We start from the raw sequence: 18,465 nt of genomic DNA, 5'->3' as shown, positions 1-18,465 counted from the left end.
AGGTGAGCCCTTTTCTGGGCTCCCAGCTGCCATGTTCCGAGACTCTCGTGAAATTTTTTTCTCAGTAAAGGGCGTAGCACCTCCTAAAGTACCTTTGATTTCCAGCGGCTTAAGTAGGCACCAGCACAACTTGTGTCCTTTCTGTCGACATGTGTAACACACACTCTCCGGAAATTTGGTTGCTCGATGCCTGATCCTACTGTATCAAAAGCAGGCCCCCATAATGTTTAGCGTCTCGGCAATACAACCTGCTGGATCTTCAGGTCAAGAAGCCTAGGGTGGGTGTGACTGTAGCTTACCATAGCCTAACATCTGGAGCAGCTTTGGAATACGATAAACGGTTTATTTTAGAAGAAATAGCCACCGTGCTTCACTCTGATCAGGCGATATAGATCTGTGCGCTACGTTTGCTTGAGACACCTTAACGTAGGCGACATATGATGGGTTCATCGTTGGGTAATCGGTATCTGAGCTGGCACGAGGAGCCCTAGAACAGCAGTATTTGGCTTTTCGGGTCCCTTGCCTTGATTTTATTTTGTTACTGGCGTTTATACCCTTAGACAGTTTCGTCATTACTACAGCCTATTCAGAGTTCTCCTCTGTGACCTAGGCTATCTTAGCCCCCAGTGTGGAGCTAACAATCGGGACACTAGGCAAGTGCATCTTATTAGGTGGCAGACAAGGTACTTGCAGTCTAAGTCCTTTTCGCGTTTCCTCTATCGTCAAAACTTTTGGATATGATACAATGATAATATGAGCTGTCCACACATCGCCTTTCAATAATTCGAACGCAGATCCTATACGCAGTTTTAGGGATAGTTTTGACTGACAATGGCTCAGTCATTCGCAATACTATATACCTTACGCTTCTTACATAGTCACTGATCTTTTTTCCTTTTTCTTGGGTATGCCAACGCAAAGCAAAATACAGGTCTTTACGATCGTACTCCCTAACAAACGCCGCTGTAGCGCACGCTTTTACTCTCTCTATGTAACTTTTTTTTTTTTTTTTTTAATTCTATAAAATCGAGATTTTTTTAGCAGTATAATGAGCATTACTTGATAAAAATCTTCTTAATTTAACCCTAAGCTCTCGTGGAGCTCCTTTAGACACTTAAAAAAGTCCTCTGGGTCCTTACTTTTATTTTTTACAAAAAACCGGAGCTTTTAGCTAGAGACACTTTGAAGCACGACTTTTTTATCAATCTGTTCTCTTTGTCTTCTTTTGCCCTTATCTGGTGTTAAGCTGGATGTTATGCTTACTGATATGCTGACCTGCAAACTTTAGCTCTCTGTCGCTATTTGTATTGAAACGCCCTCCTGGAATACATGTCTTTATTTGAGGTCGTTAAGCAGCACAATGGTCGTAAATGGTCTGACTTCTACAGCTTTGCACCGTTTTTCTTTCTTTCTCCATTCTCCATGATGCACCAGGGTAATACTGGGAGCTTTTATCTTTTATATTTGTGTAGATTGACTTTGTGCTCGGGTCCCTACCCTGCTGTAGAGGGACAATGATCCACCCTTTATTGTAAGACCAATAATTATTGATTTTCAGGAGACAACAGACCCATAAGAGAGAAGGTAAACAACCATTGGGCACAAGTTGAGGATAAGATACTTTTCATAGTATAAGGTAGTCACAAATAACAGATAACTTGAGATATTCAGGGAAATGTTAAGCCTAGAACGAAGGTTTGTCACAGGGAAGTTAAGGCTCTTGCGTTACTATGTAATTTATTCTTAAGCAAGTCATCGGCGGCTACCAATAATAATAACAGAGTATTTGTTATATGTATACATATATATATCTTCCTATATAATATAGTTAACTCAGTAGGGCATTTCACACTAACCCCCTACTGCCTTCCGTTTGCCCCCCACCGCCCCCCCCCACAAAATAAGGTAAAAATCCATTGTTTTCTTGCTTATTTTGACATATCGTAGTTTTTCTTCTTTTAGTAGAAATACAGATGCAATTCCTGTCCAAGCCATTGACAAAATATTTTTACCTCTAGAAATAAAGTAATACATGTGTGTCTTATGTAAGTAGGTTTTTCCGGATCCACCAGTACCATCCATGAAATATATTTTTCCATCTTGTTCACAAGTAGTTTTAAAAATTTTTCTTTGATGTCCATTTGAATTTGTGTACATTATATTGAACACTTTTTTACTGAAAGATATTTCCTCAACATTGCAATTATCTATATAATTGCTAATGGTTTGATTGATATGTAAAAAAGCACAATTAATATTATCATTAATAAAGTCTTTCGTAAAATATTTTTTATATTTATTCCACATTTTATCTCCTTGAATGTTTTCTGAAATCAAAAACCAAAAAAAAATTGTCTTAAATGGTATGGAAACAAAATTGTTATGGTTTCTTTAAAAATATAGTCGATTTCAGAATCATGTTCTATTAAGCCCATTGCAATTGAAGTATTCCTGAAATTTTTAAATGTTATTTCATTATGTTTTGTAACTTCTTCAAACGATGTAGCATCATGTAATTTATGTATTTCTTATAAAATACTTAAAAGTGGGGGGGTTGGCGTGCAGTGTGCGCAGGGGGGCGTAAGCCCCACTAGTGTATATATATATGCGTGTGTGTGTGCTTGTGGGTGGGTGTATGTATGTGTGTGTGTACCTTATTGACATATTAATAAATGTGTATTTTTAATGCTGCAGACTACGATTATGAGAAAAGAGAAGGATTCATAAGTCAAACGTGTATTGAGTTTGATTGGATTTAAAAGTATGGAAAAGAGGGAGAGGAGAAATATAATGGAGTTCGCGATGCGTTTCGAAAACGAAGGGCCAAGTCAATGCATCGTGGACTTAGTTTTTAAAACCCGTAACTGATTATCATTTTTTAGGAATGTGTTTTTTGATGCAAAGAGAAGGGTGATGCTGGCTGACTGCAGAGCGTAGGCAATATGGTACAAAGCATTAAAGAAAGCAGAGAGTCGAGATTGGACTTTAAGAATTACATGAAAATAAATAGGTTATATAGAAGAGTACACAGCTAGACAAAAGGACAGCTACTATAGAGATAATCACTAAAAGCTGGCTTAGTAACCAAGCCCCCACCATGACTAGAACAAGCTCTAGATAACTCATCGTGATCATCAGGACATTGCAAATGTAGGTGTAGTGTGTATAGTTTACTAGAGTCAGGTACGGTTATAGATCTTTACCTTGGCTCATATAGCAACGTCAACAGTCTCAGTTCCTATAAGGATATCTTAAGTAGCTAAAGATGACGTAGCTAATCATGTTAATAACAATTATATGACGCTATGGCTCCACTAGCTAACGCAGCTTATTGCTTATTAAATCTATTTTACTTGTGCCAGTTTAAAGGTCGTGGCTTCCTTCTCATTTGCCTTTAACCTTAAGCCTATCATTTAATTAGTTAACGTATTTACACTTTCCTGACACTCTACCAACACTGGGACACACGCTTATAACCAGCACATTTTTTACGGAACATAAAAAGATAAGTGACGTAGTGCTCCTATTTCATTATTGTTAACAGCGGTTACATGTTTTGATTATTATTACTTTCCTGTTTGTCTAATGACGTAAAGTTTAATTCAATCTTGTTTTAGAGCTCACCAAGCCTTCTTGATTATGAGGGACAAATAATAACCTATGTTTCATCTTTTTATTTTCTTCGCCACTAGCATTTTTCAGTGCTTGGTTGCTGTCTTGTTGACTTGAAAAAAAAAAAAATCAGACCAAGCACACACAATGGATAAGAAAAAAAAATGTTATCTCGTATCACGATTAGGCCTGTTCAACTACCACGACTGTCATTTAATCTTACCATCAGTTTTACATAAAGGTTGTTGATTGCAGTTTTCTCTTTTTCGCAGTCTGTGGGACCAGCAGGCTATTTAATTATTTGCTTATTCACTCTTTAAGAAAAATACAGGAGGGAGAAGGATACAATGTGTGTTTAGGTATTGGAAAATATTCAATGGACTAAACTTATTTTTTTCTGTGCAGATTATGTACGTTTTTAATCTTTCTTTACAAATTTGTTACTATGACCTGTAATAATTTAATTAAATTTAACCTCTTACTTTTATGTATACAATAAACTTATTAGGGTCTTACCACATTTATAGATCTGATTTACAATACTATGGGGCAAATTTTAATAAGCTAGCAAGTGGCACCCTTGACAACAAGTGACAAACGACTTATAAACAATTGGTCCACGCTCAATGAGTGGTGGAAAGCCTCAAAGTAATATGACATGCGAAGAAATGCACCTTGCGTAGAGCCTTAATTAAAACTTTTTCGTCTCACGCACTATGGGGATGGTATTCACTTACTCTTAACGACAAAAAATAATGAAAATAAACAAATAAGAAATTTGTTTATTTTCGCAAGTCATTACTTAACACCCTCAAACTTTTTGCGCAATAAACTCTGAGGAAGAAAAGAAACTCTGCCACAATACCTTATACCAATAGATTTAAGCTTGCTTCTTTATGAGAAATGACAGTTGTTTCTTTCACGTTTAGTCCAGGCGTAGGATATAAAGGCAATGTGTCGCTCGTTTCTAATCCGTCCTTGTAAGAGTTACTTTTTTATAGTGTAGCCTGATGTATCTGTTGTAAGTATAAGTGTTTTTTTTTAATAAGGGTAAATCATAATTCTGAAAAAGTATATTTTTTCTGTCACCCGTTATTTGGTGCCATATTTTCGTGGATCGAAGTATGTTTATTGAAGAGATTGTTATTTCTCTATCAGTGTCAAAGATTTCATTTTTTTAATAAAAACTTATGCTATATTTTGCTAAATCAGGTTTGTTTATTTTTTGAATCACATGGCAAACTTCTCTTTAGTCGTCTAAAAATAGTTAGTTTTTAGAGAAAGAAATAGTTTTTTTTGTTGTTGATATTTGGACATAAGGTAGGTATTAGTATTGTTAACAAAATGCCCCAGGTCCGTTTTTTCGAAAGCAATATGGTGACCTATAGCAAAATTGTTAATTAAATAGTTTAGAACGCTGTAAGTCCTGTGACAAAAAAGAGATCTTGATAAAACCAATTGTCATCGGTAGGCGATGAAATTATCTTTTATTAAGCTAATTTTCATAATTTTGTAACATTTTTTTTTGTTATTCATAAAAAACCACGTTTTGTAGTTCGTAATTTTGTTAATTTCCAAGATAGAGCTTTAGAATAAAATGCATTCGATTACACCTATTTTTCAGTTGATTTACAACTAAAACAAAATCCATTAAAGGGCCCATAAAAAGCCAAGATATGATACTCTTAGATTGCAATTAAACTTCTCAGCAATGCCCGAGAGGGCAAAATATGAGTGCGATGCCGGTACAAACAGAGTGCAGTGTCAGACATTATTGACGGAGCAGAGTGACTGATTATTTTGGCCATCGTACAAATTACCTGTATCAAACAATATCTAAATAAATGTTGTTCTGGCAATAAATGTCTTATTATTTTTTGTTATGTACCTTGGCCCTTGGACATTTAATTATCCAAGTTTTAATCGTCTACGATCATTACATCAGGCTTAACAACTAAAATCGTAAGAGTATTGGCTCTCGGCTTTTGTTAGGCATGCAATGATTTTAATTTTTTTTTAAATTAGTTTCAAAAAAGGTGTAATCGAATGCATCATGTTTCAAGGCTCTATCTAAAAATTGACAAAATTACAAACTACAAAAAGTGGTTTTTGTTATTAACAAAGAAAACAATTGTTGAAAAATTTTGAAAATCAGCTTAATCATTAATAATGTTATTGCCTACCAATTACAATTGGTTTTATGAAGATTGGCTTTTTGTGACAGGATTAACAACTTTCTAAGCTTTTTAATTAACAATTTTGCGGTAGGTCGTCATATTGCTTTTAAAAAAGCAGACCTTGTGCATTTTGTTAACAATAAAAATACCTACTTTATACATAAATATTAACAATAAAACCTGTTTCTTCCCTCATTACTTTATATCTCTTTGTATTTCACTTTTACAACTTTACCGCGTGTTTTGGTAAGAATAAACAATTTTTAGCTCGTGAAAAAAATTTCCCATATCGTAAAATCATTAGTTGAACAACCTTAGTATTTTACTTTTTTCGATAAAATGCTTCATTTTCGAGATATTAGGAGAAAACTGGAAAAAAGTCGGTTTTTAAAGTTTTTTTGCAATAAAAAAGGATCTTCCGGACCAGGTTCATTCTAACTTTTTTAAAGAATCATTACATAGACAACACTCTATAGTTTTTGTAAGATTTCGTAAAATTTAATTTTACAACAAAATGAAAACCTCTGACTCCCCAACGATGATTAATATGAATCTGAAAACAAGTTCTTGTATTATTAGGCAAATCAAAAGACATGAACTGTACGAGTTTAAATAACCATACTGATCAATATCTTATTAATTAAATCAATCAATTTACGGTACTTTTATGAAACACTGGTGACATAGCTCATTAGGGTATATTCTTTAATTTTCTAGTTAACTATTATTGTGAATTCGTATGTGTGCAGAGTTAGTAATTAATAACTTCGATATAACCATTTTAGTGGCACACTACCAGTCATGTGAAATATGTTCTGTTTTTTTAGATATTTACGATATGGATTTGATATAAGTGCGCTTTTCATTTTGTAACGGTTATATTTGCTTTGTAATAAAGATGGCAATATTTGTTTTATAACCCAACATTTGTATTCTTCTGAATGTTGAAGTGGAATAATGTGTCAAAGCCGCCCTTCGCTGGATGTTCATTTTTGTTGGAAAAATTGACATCCAGAACATGGTAGAATATCTCTTTAGCCTCACTTTTAGCTTTTGAGAAAGTAAAGAGTGCGGCTATGGTGAAAACCGTGTTTTTTTGGAAAGAAAAGTTCTACCTTACTAGCTCTAAGAAATTTGACCAAATTCTTAAACTTTAGATTTAGAGTAAAGAAAGTGTTATTTTTTAAGGATTTTTGGACCTTATTAAAAGCTAGAAAAGATCCATAAAGTTTTATAACCTTTTTAATTATTGGACATATAATTTATAAGGACTGAAACAAGTACTCTTTGTATATTTTTCTCTGTGCAACTTTATAATAGTATTAATCTTAAACTGGAACACGACCAACATTTTTTTTTTAAACTGATTTTTTGAAAAAAATTTTTCAGGTTTTTGGTAGATATACTTTAAATTTAATAGCTTGATAGGCACTAAATCATAAAAAACTATTTTTTTACAATTGCTTAAACATCAAAGTTCTTAGTAATAAAGATTTGTTTATTAAATAAAATAATATAACTCAATTCTCTTTTTTTTTTTTCTAATTTACAATATAACACATAAAAATTCAGGATTGCTTAATGCTATATGTTGTACTGTCTAAGTCTGTGTTTTCCAGAGATTCAGAGTGACACTAAGCCACAAACATACACTCACATTATTACATACATACACATATGTATAAGCGTTATCCTATTTTATAAAATTGTTTTAGGTCCTTACCTATAAGCATTCCTGCTCTCTCTCTCTCTCACTACCGTGTGACACTTCTCAGCTACGTTTCACTGCCCCGCAACCGTCTCAGAAATATAGTTGCTAATAAAGAAAGATCTGTGCCCTATAGTAGTCGGGTATGTTAAAAATTTATAGGATACATGAGTCAAATAAGACTGATGAGCCTGTTAAAAACACCAGACTTCGAAGAAGACGATTAGACCTGTGTCTTATGAGTTGAGTCAGTCTCTTGAAGAGCCCTATGTTATAGCTATCTCATATGGATCTAATATTTCTGCCAAGGCATAATTCAGTATCTAATTATCTGTAAATAGCTTTTAGTTCTTTTGATTTAATATTTCAGGTAAAAAGAAAATATTTGTTTTTATTGGGAACACTGCATGTTAGGACACTATTTGATTAAAAAATGATTTTAGAAAATTATTAGTCATTTTCTAACTGCTGACGGAATATGTAAGAATATTTATCATGAATTAATTTTTGATACTCATGCTTCTGTTGTGCATCATATAAAATCCGAAGAAGAACTTTTTTTTGCTGATATCAGTTACCTCCATAGAAAAAATTAAAAAGATTACATTGTTTCAAGGTATGCATTGTAAGACTAGTAAATTACATATTTTTATTCTAATAACAAGAACTTTGAAGTACTTACATTTTAAATTAGTGTTACTAGTTGATAACCTTGCCTCAAACATAACCATGTGCACCAAGGTACAGGATGACGTGTATTTAGTAACGTTTTATTAGATTAAATCTATCTATACAAACATACATAGTGGTAGCTCTACACTGTACCGCTGCCTATGATGTACTTAAAAACTGCGTAAAAACATGATGCATGCAATTATACAGTGTGTACTTAGATTAAGCCTTTTATGGGCTTACTGTAGTATGACTTACACTTGTCATACATAATGAAGCAGAATAAGTGCCTATGTATAGGCACGCTACAGTGACTTTCAGGACTTAACCTCCAATACCAGAGCACCTAGCACGCCAATTTGGTGTTTTCCCCATTCTAGGACGAACTGTTACACAGCCAAGCTATCTACAGAGCTCCAGCTACACTAAAATTCTTTCCATGTCGAAAAGATAATAATGATAGTATAATCTGTTAATGGTTAGAGTGCGTGGAGTCCGGCGCAGCCCAACACTGCTCCACAGCCAGCCAACTAAATTAAGACTCTTATCTTTCAAAATCTCTAATACTACTTTGCTTTGTTAAAACTCAGTTGAAGACCTTCAAATAAAATTTTTCAAACAGACTGTTTTTATTGCTGTTAAGATAAAAGAAATAGTACACACAACTTTGATTTATATAACATTTAATGACTGTACAGTTATATGTAACAATATAATTTAAGGATACAATAATCACCTATTAATAAATAAAACTTTTAATCAATTAGGCAGTCTTAACAACAGCTATACATAAAAAAATTTTTAAAACATTTTAAAAATTTTACGAAAAAATGGTTAGAAAATGTATTTTTTTTTAAAAATTGCTATGTAACCCATAACAACCTTACCATTTTTTGAATTTCTCTAAAAAGTAAGTATTTAAATAGGTATTACAATTTTATGCAATTAACTAAAAAAGTATAGCCTTGTTCTGTAACTATTTCCTCAAAAATCAAATATTTCTTTATATATCAAGACTTAATCCTGGTAGTTTGGATCATGGCTAGTTATTTATAATTAAATTACATGATTTAATGTTTCGCTGTCTTTCTGATAGTCTCTTCAGAATAAGCATTTTACAGTTATACAGGATGAATAATAAAAACATAGTAATAATTAAATACGTGTAAAATCAACAAAAGTATATGTAAAATTTTATAATATAATGTACATGCAGGTGCTAAGAAAGCACGCATCATCGAGACCTATGGCACTTGTTACTACGTTAACATATTACAACCCTTAACTAAGGTCTAATAACAATCACGTCCTTAGAAATTAACTTTAAAACATAAAATTCTTTTTTAGAAAAGACATACTCAGACCACGCTGACCAAGAGAATACAAAAAACTTTGAAAGTCGGTACACATTTAGCGATTGTTATCGCCTACTCAAGAGAGAAAAAGGTGTTTCGTTCCAAGAGCACGCCAGGACTCATCAGTCAAGCTGATGACGTACTCCCTGCCTTAGACACAGGAGAGGTGTGGGCTCAGATTAACTCGATCGCGCTTATATACTAATCGTGCAAGAATTTCGCCGCTTGATGGGAGAGAATTATTAGGGGCTTGGCCATCTGGCGAGTAGAGCCTAAAGCGCGAGAGATGTGAGACGCCACATCACTCCCCACCCAGTCACGACGGGAGAAAGTGACGATATGAGTATCAAGGGTGTGAAGGCATGAGAGGGAGAAAGATGTTAAGAAGTCTTGTTGAATCTCTGGGTCTTTTACGCTCCATTGCGAGAGATGCAGGGCATGTTGCCGTGCGTGCACGAGTTGTGCAATGTGCAAAATGTATGCGTCGTTGAGCGAAGTGTGTGGAATTAGCTGCGTTTTGCGTGTACCTGGCGTAGAGGATGCGGAGATGCGTAAGAGTATCAAGAAGGTTACTTTTTGCTTTTGTTCTTTGTTGGGGTCACCACTTTAGCGATTGTTATCGCCTATTTGAGAGAGAAAAAGGTGTTTCGTCCCGAGAGCACGCCAGGACTTATCAGTAAGGATGATGACGTACTCCCGGCCTTAGACACAGGAGAGGTGTGGGCTTAGATTGACTCGATTGCTCTTACATACTAATCGTGCGGGAATTTCGCCGCTTGACGATAGAGAATTATTAGGGGCTTGGCCACCTGGTGAGTAGAGCCTGAAGCGCGAGAGATGTGAGACGCCACACACATACCTACTATACGGCATGGAAAGCAGTTAACCCCGAAGGGGGTACAATCAAGGATGTAGAAAGTTATACTCAGATCGTGCTGACTAGGCAAGTATACAAGCCACTCTAGGTCGGAGCACATACGACTATACGTCAGAAAGAGCAGTGGCACGAAAAGGCGGCACAATCAACGATGTACAAAGTTATGTGGAATAGTATATAATTATAACAAATCTGGGAATTTCGAGTGTGTATAATATAAATATAACCTCTTGTCACCTATGATTTAATATTTAAATTATTTTCTTAAAGCAATAAAAAAATTGTATAACTATTGTTCAGATTCTTCAGTATCCAATTGTCTATTAACAATATTTCTGTATTTAATTGTCTATTACAATTATTCTTATTTAATGTTATAAAAATCATCTTAGAAAATTCGCATTTATACCTATTGGGCTCTTAACCAAGAATTACTGTTTTCTCGAATTTGAAGCCCTGCGGGCAGTGTATAGAATGATGATAAAGGGCCGATCTTTCGTTCTTGTCTGTTATGTAACGCTCGTGCTCGCGCAACCGTTCACGTAGGTGTCTCCTACTTTGCTCAATGTAACACATACCGTTACACCCATGTTATCTTATAGACTATGCCACTCATGTCTAACTTGTTTGTGGAGTCTTTTCCCAAACTGTTAATAGGAGTAGGATTGCCTGAGCTTGTATAGACCAGCCGTATGTTAAATTGAGACAGGGCCTCACGGATAGTTGCTTTCATACATCGTAAATAAGAGACGGCAAGGAGTATATTTCTGTTTAAACGAAATCTATTCGAAAACCCAAAGCCCTTTCTTGTATCACATTTCTGGAGATCCTTAATGTTGGATTCATGTGTACCTCTCTTCCGTCTATTAAGAAAAACTAACTCTAGCCTTTATATATTTGATTATAAAAGATAAAGAATTAGCATTGTCGATAACAATATTACGACCTGCAATAATATTCTTGGATCTGAACAAAGAGTCTACTAGTTTAAAAGTTTTGTAAATCATAGAAAGAACGATGGCTACTTTTTGGCATTGTGCATTGTGTAAAAAAAAGCTAAGTATTCTACATAAAGCTGAAAGTTTGTTATATAAATCTATTGTGCTAATTAAATTTATTTTGAAAGCATCATGAGGGAGCAGCGGCTGAGCCGAAATAAGACCAAACTGCAGGTGTGAATAAATCAATGCCTTAACAATGCACGTAGACATGCACAGGAGAATGTCTTGTTTAAATGCTTACTGATATTTCTAGGTCAAAGTGCTTTTAATATGCTTAATAATACATATCAAAATATTAAAGAACATCGAGGGCAACTAGATAAGCTACTTGTTACTCGAAATGTTGGTCAGGTGATGTTCTCCGTAAACAATAAAACCATTGCATATATGTGTAATTTGAATACATACCTTATAAATCTGTGTCTAAACATGTAAGAATTGCGCTGTTAAGGTAAGTACTGTAAGCAGCGCCAGACCTGTTGCGTTCGCATGCTCGGGCTGTCTACCTTAGCAAATTCTATACATGGCGTGCTTTCATTGTGTTCATAGGTGTGTTGTACTTGTGTCTTTTTCTAAGACACAACTATATCTGATTAACTAATTATTCTTTCCATGTTATCTTGTCTTGGATAATTTTAGGAGGATCTGCATACCTAGGCCAGAACATGCTCAATTTCTTTAATACAATAGGAAAAAGTGCTGGAAAGATTTGATTTGTCTTAATACAACTGCGTATCTCAGTAATCCCTAAAGACAAAAAAAAACTTGATTGATAACTTATCTAAAGATAAGGTTTGAAGACTGGAGAGATAGAAAGATAAATTTAATCGTTACGCCAACTAAAGGTGGGATTGAAGATTTAAGAGATAAAAAGATAAATTCAATTTAATATCTTATCCTTAGATAAGATTAAAGATTTGAGAGATAGAATGATAAATGTAACTGATACCTTACCTAATGATAAGCTTTAAGATTTAGGAAAAAAAAATTTAGATCAGATTTAAAGCAAACTAAAAGACTTACAAGACAGAAAAGGAAGCCTTAAAAAAGAGTTTGATAATTTATGTTAAGAAGTGGAACATGCAAATCAGAAACTTAAAAAAAATGAATGGAAAGAGATTGTAAAAACGTTTAATCTTAAAATCTTGTTAGCTCACGGAATATAATTTCAGAAGTCTCAGAGTAAGATATTGAGAAAATCAAAAAACTAAAATACAAGAAAGATACAAGCAGAGCTCTGGGATGTCCATTTCATCTAAGGCTGTGGCCTCTCAATATAAATAGGCTTTGAAAAAACAGAGAGAAGACACCTAGATGGTGCAAGAGGCACTTCGTAATGAGTTTAAGCAGCGCTTAGCTGCTCATCAGAAAAAGATAAAGGCTTTTGAGCGAGAACTGGATAGACGTCAAATACATGGGGTTAACAAATTCACTACATTTACCCTGGGGCCTAACTTATGTAAGCGATTAATTAATATAAACCCTGACTCCTTTGATAACTTATTAATGTTTGATCGCAGTGCACCTAATGATAGTCTAAAGATAGAAGTTATGAATAAGGATAGTTTTAACTGCTTTAATTATTCCCTGTCAGTGCAACTAAGCTAGAATTATTATCAAAATAACCATAGTCAATACTAAAAAGTTCAAAATCACTTTAAGTCATTGATTTAAAAATGAAGGCTCACATGAAAATTGCTCAAGAAACAAAAAAAAAGATAAAGAGCAGGCCTTTAACATAACACTAGGTTGGTGGTTGCTTGATTACCAAATCAGAGTATATAACATTATTGACCCCTAGATAATGATACAAAAAATAAATGATATAAAAAAAAAAGACATAAAAATGAATGCATTCCTAACATGTTGCAAAATTTACTCCATTAGATTTGATCCTAAAAAGCAAAGTGCTACTTAACTTTGTGAATATTTTGATGGACTTATAAGAAATTTTGAACTAGTTAATAAATCTAACAGTTTCTGACGGCTACAATAGTTACAAAATTAAGTTTATAGCAGACTTATAGACAATAGTTTAACCAGTGGAAACAAAACGTGAAGCAGGATGTTTTTCCGGAAAATCTCGTGACGAGTGCACAAGATCTGCTGGGCTTTGATGCTAAGATGTACTTTTTCCAAACTAGTCTAGGCACAAAGTTCCCCGGAGGTTAAACAATGAAACTTTTTCAAAGGTTTGGAGCTGTGCTTTAAGGAACCTGTTCAGATACTCTTTAACATAATGGTGTCTCAGAATTGTTTAACTAAAGTTTGCAGGGCAAAGTGCAAGCCTACGGCTGAGCTTAGGGAGAACTTGTGGAATTTAGCTTTGGGTAGTGCTGTATATGCCCTCAATTGCACACCACACCAGTATAACAAAATTATAGATCCTTCAGAAAAGTTTGCCTCTAATCTAAGGATAGACATTATTTTAATCAGAAGACTTCTTTCTAGATACCAAAGTAGAAAGAGATATAAAAAATAATACTAATTTACTTACACAAACATGATACGTCGACAAAATGCTACAAAGGTTTAGATGTAACGATTCAAAATCACAAAGAACACTAAAGGTAATATATTAAGTCATTTTATCACGAAGAAAAAATAAAGAAGGGCCAGAAGATGCTGGTCGGGTGAGCAAAACAAAAACTTAAGAAAATGTGCCTTACAAGTAAGTAGTTAGAAGTTTGCTTTATCTGGCAAACACAATTAGGCCGGATATCTCATACTCTGTGAATGGACTAAGCAGAACTCAAATCTGCCCAACAAAGAACGATAGAAAATTGCTTAAACGGGTCTTTTGATAGCTACAACATACCAAAACTCTGGGATTAAACTACAAAGGCTGCAAAGATAGACTAAAAGCCTATTTAAATGCAAGTTTGGTAAACTGTAAGGGCTCAGTTAAAATAAGTTAATACCTTATACGGTTGTATAGCAATACAATTGCTTGAAAGACATGAAAATAAAATGATGTTGCAACCTTAACATACATAGCAGAATATGTGGTGATGTGTGAAAAATAACTATTAAATAGACTTTATCCAAGGAGAAACTAGCAGATATTTTTACGAAACTTCTGTTGTTTAAACTACATGAAAAACTAACGAAAAAAGTCTTAAATACAACTAAGTAGTGAATTGCATGATAACTGAATTTAGACCCACGATAGTAACCTAAATAAATTGACAATAAACAGATAATGATAACAGGCATGTAAAATAATGCTTCTCTCTGTATGTTTCAGATCATTGCAACAAATTTAATGAGTAATCCAAAAGCCAACATAATCTTTAACTTTGACTGCTTATTTACACAAAATAGTTTATATCATACAAATATTTCCTTTGTCATTTCATTTCTTTTTTATTTTGCTTAACTCAAATATGAATAAAAAAAAGTGTAATATATATTTGACGCTCGTAACTGAATTTCAGCACATGCTTATTAAGTCTGTCTGCTAGTTAATACGCAATTTCAGCCTTTACTTTTTTCCTTTTGATTTAATCGTTACTTTTTTAGTAGAATACTTTCTTGAAAAAAAAGGACATTTAATTATGATTACGCCAAAGAAACCTTATGCATAGCTCAAGAAACATTGCATGGCTTATGAGTTTTGTACTCTAAAACTAAAAATCAATTCTTGTTGAAATAACACGACATTTTTTAAATTACTAAAGGAAATTTTGAGAACAAAAAACTATTTAAGTGCTAAATAACTACAAAGCAACTGATGATTGCTCTCAAATTTGGGTCAATAATATTTGCATTTTAGTAAACAATGTTTCCATCATACTGCACCGAAAGTAGGAACTTTCATCCCACTTCGCGGAACAAAAATCCTTTCTCTCGGCGCAAGATTGATAAAAAATCGTATACAACCTACGGGAGAAAGCAGTGCTTGTAAAGACTTACCTCTGTATGAGCCTCACATAAGAATTAAAACGATAGTTCTGGTGATTTAAAACTTAGGTACAGCTGTTGGCTTTTGTAACAGTGAAAACTATAAAATACTAAAATTATTCAAATACAATATTAAAGCTGAAGTTAAAACTTAAAAAATAATTTAAAAAAAGGTTACTATACTAAAAATAATGTTAAACACTGGAAATATACCCTTATTACATTATTTTGTTTGCAAAAAATAATTCACTTTAGTCGAAGATTTTTTTGTAATCATTTATTAATTTTTAGGTCAAAGGTTAAATAAACTAGGATTTTACCTAAAAACGAATGTTTTTATATGGTCAAATATACGTAGCGTTATCATGATACAAAACTATTTATAAAATTTTGCAATAAAACAAAGCTCGATTATAGTTCTGTTCATTCAAAACCCCCACTTTATATGATAGCATTAACAGTGCCACTTATAAAAAAATGGATAAAATAGACAAAAATACTTATTTCAACTGTTTTGTAGGAATGTAAAATAGTATCAGAGAAGGTCTTATATTATGAAAGCTTAATTAAAAAAAAGGTGGAATTGTCATATTAACAAGAGATTACAGTATAACTGGTTGCTTATGCAATAAAATGCAATCAAATATTTTCAAGTTATTTGAATGTAATTTTGAAGAAAAAGTAACAACTAGAAAAAAAAAGAGGAATAAGGCTTATACTCAAAGAATATCTTTTGAAATAGGAAATACGTCTTCCTTGCCGTTTATTTAATAGACAAAGCAGTTTTTATGGTTTTTGCATTGTACATAACAATAAATAAATCACAAGGGCAAAGTTTTGATAGACATGTTAAGTAATTAATAACTATGTAGTTCATAGGGTTACTTGCTTGTACATATTGTACAAACACATCAACTACATGTTGTATATTACGTAAAACATACGTCTCTCATTATTTAATTAATAAATACTTTATTTTTATGTATACCCAAACATTATTGTTAAATTATTATTACTATCACTTAACCATGACCTCAATTTGAAACGGAAATTCATAGATTACAGTCTTACGCTTCTTCGCAGGCTGCAAAACTAGCACACCACATAACAATTTAGTTGTTCAGTAATTAAGTGGATAAAAAAAAGGAAGAGAAAATGTTTGTATTAAGGTATTAGGAAAAACTTAATTAAGTAACCTTATTATTTTTTTCGTGAAGATTTTTATGTGTATATTCATACTTTATTTTACAACTATCATTGACAACATCTTGAGTTAGCATTTATTACATTTAGATTAACATGACTAAAAATGATATTAGGCTACGTACAAGAAGATTGTACAAGGGGTTAAATTAATCAATAAAATCTGCCAACACCACAATTTTTGACGTTATTATTCCATTTTTTTTAAAAAAAACTTCTTAGAAGTCAAGCATTAGTGTGTCACTGCCACTTTTTCTTACGAGTCCAGACCCTTACCTCAAAAAATCGGGAAATACAGAAAAAAACGGATAGAAAAAGAAAAGTTTCTGTGAAAATTAGTTTTCAAGGGTTTTTAACGTCTCTGAGGGGCCATCCATAAACTATGTAACACTGTTTTTAGCCTTTTTGTGCCCCCCCCCTGCCCTCACGTAACTGACCGTTACGTTTTGCCTGACGCCCCCCCTCCCCCAGTAAATGTTACGTAACTTTTTCTATTAAAAAAAATTTTTTTTTTTAAATAAAAATAAAAATTGAGTTAATAATTAGATTTATTATTAAATAAAACTTAAATTTTAACTCTACATCACATGCACTTTTAAAAGGTGCTACTAGCCACTCGTGTATATCACTGATTACAGAAAAGGAAGCTATATTATCTGTAAAATCATTATTTGTGTGATCAGAAAATTTAATTTTTACGTCTTCTTCTTTGAGCCACTCTATTATTGCTCAAGAGTATCAAGTTCACAAAGTAATTCTGTTTCTCATTTTGATAAAATTTTTTTTGCACGTAGCTTTTGATTATTGACTTTGTCATAAATTTTTTTGGTGTGCAAGTTTTTTTGTTTTTTTGAAGAAAAATATAATCCACATGAATCACATGTCCTACCTAAAAAAAAAAAAAAATTGTATGATTTAGTGCTGAAAGATTATAATTACACTTAAGAATAATTAAAACTTACCTTTAATGTCATCAACAACTGAAGGGCAGTAATAATTATATGGTACAGGAACACCAGTTGTCATCGAGGGTTTTAAGCCAATACTTAGTCTGAAAAACAAATCAGGGAAAATATCTTTTTCTTTTGTATCGTCTGGGGTTAGGATTCCAAGTCGTCCGATACGATTTCTGCGCAATGGAAATGGAGGAGGCAGAAAACCGTTAGTCACAGGAAGAACATCCCTTAAACTTCTTCTCCATTCGCCGATTCTTTTTCATCACATTTTACGATCTACAGTCGAAAAAAATCAATTAATATTACGTATGCGTAAAAATGTTAACTTTACTTATATGTCAAATTGACAAATAAATTTTTTATCGAAAATAACTATTTCGTTCAATTATTTACGGAAAAATATGGAAAAATTAATATTAAAAGTCTTGTTGATACCTAAAGAAAATATTGACTTTCTTTGACATGCAAGCTATACCATTCAGGTGATACGTTGCTTACGTTTTTGGCAATGCATTCCGAATCTGCGAATTCTGCGGTCACTGGATAGCCATCAATGACTAGATTACTTCATACGTTTGCAAGCGTTTAAGCTGCAAATTAAAAATTTTTTTTTTTCGAGCTCCTTATCAATCGTTTTGGCAGAATTGTCCAGATGAGATCCGTATTTAACATAAGGTAATATTAAGCCAGCTGACTAACGACTTAAGGGTGCCATACGCCGCTAAAAGCGATTACATGCACTTCGACCTGGTGCGTTAGTTATAATAAAAATGGCATCTAAATTACAGGTCTTAAAATGGTCAATCGCAAGACCAATTACTTTGGTGTAGCGTGGATTTTTGTCTGGTCAACCATCAGACATCAAAACCACGATAGGTTTTACTTGTTTATCAGTATCTAAAATTTAATAATTTATTTTGTAAATTAAATTGTAAAACAAAATTAGAGTGATAAATTTGACGTGTAACTAATTATTTTCTTACAAAGTATTTCATCAAAAG

The 18,465-nt window shown here is 33.1% G+C and overlaps 1 protein-coding gene and 1 pseudogene across 1 annotated transcript in view; one reads left to right on the top strand and one right to left on the bottom strand.

The window, feature by feature from the left end:
* Positions 1 to 18,465, top strand: part of LOC106644845 (uncharacterized) — a 2,208,360-nt gene that overhangs the window by 1,987,244 nt on the left and 202,651 nt on the right. The gene's annotated exons all lie outside the window — the stretch shown is intronic.
* LOC149374618 (uncharacterized) lies at positions 607 to 18,326 on the bottom strand (annotated as a pseudogene).

This window comes from Copidosoma floridanum, unplaced genomic scaffold (assembly GCF_036245765.1).
Source record: "Copidosoma floridanum isolate Cflo_tuat_1 unplaced genomic scaffold, Cflo_Japanese_pri ptg000017l, whole genome shotgun sequence".
Classification (NCBI taxonomy): Eukaryota; Metazoa; Arthropoda; class Insecta; order Hymenoptera; family Encyrtidae; genus Copidosoma; species Copidosoma floridanum.
The sequence above is the reverse complement of the archived record's forward strand: the minus strand, read 5'-3'. Positions and strand labels throughout refer to the sequence as shown.